Genomic DNA, 407 nt, shown 5'->3' with positions numbered 1-407 from the left:
ATCAAATGAAATGAAATTTGAAATGAATTTTTAAAAAATTTGTAAGATATTTTTACAAAATCCAATTTTTCATTTTAAAAATATTAATGTATTATTATATCTAAATAAAAATTTGTTTAGGAATTACAATAAATAGAATTTATTAATTTCTAAGTGAAATATTAAAAAGATAGTAAGATATTTCTTAAAATACGTTGTTTTAATTTTAATAATATCAATATTCGTAAAACTTTGTTTTTCTTGGTTCTAATATTTATTTATTTATTTTGATTACGGTTTTAATTTCCATTGTTGTAAAAAACCAAAAAAAAAACAGAACTAAACAAAACAAAATAAATTTAAAAATAAGTCCTTGTGTGGTGCATTAGGAATTCAACAAATTATCACCCACTATAAGTCCTTTATTA

This window comes from Corylus avellana, chromosome ca9 (genome assembly GCF_901000735.1).
Source record: "Corylus avellana chromosome ca9, CavTom2PMs-1.0".
Taxonomy (NCBI): Eukaryota; Viridiplantae; Streptophyta; class Magnoliopsida; order Fagales; family Betulaceae; genus Corylus; species Corylus avellana.
Note: the sequence above shows the minus strand (reverse complement) of the source record.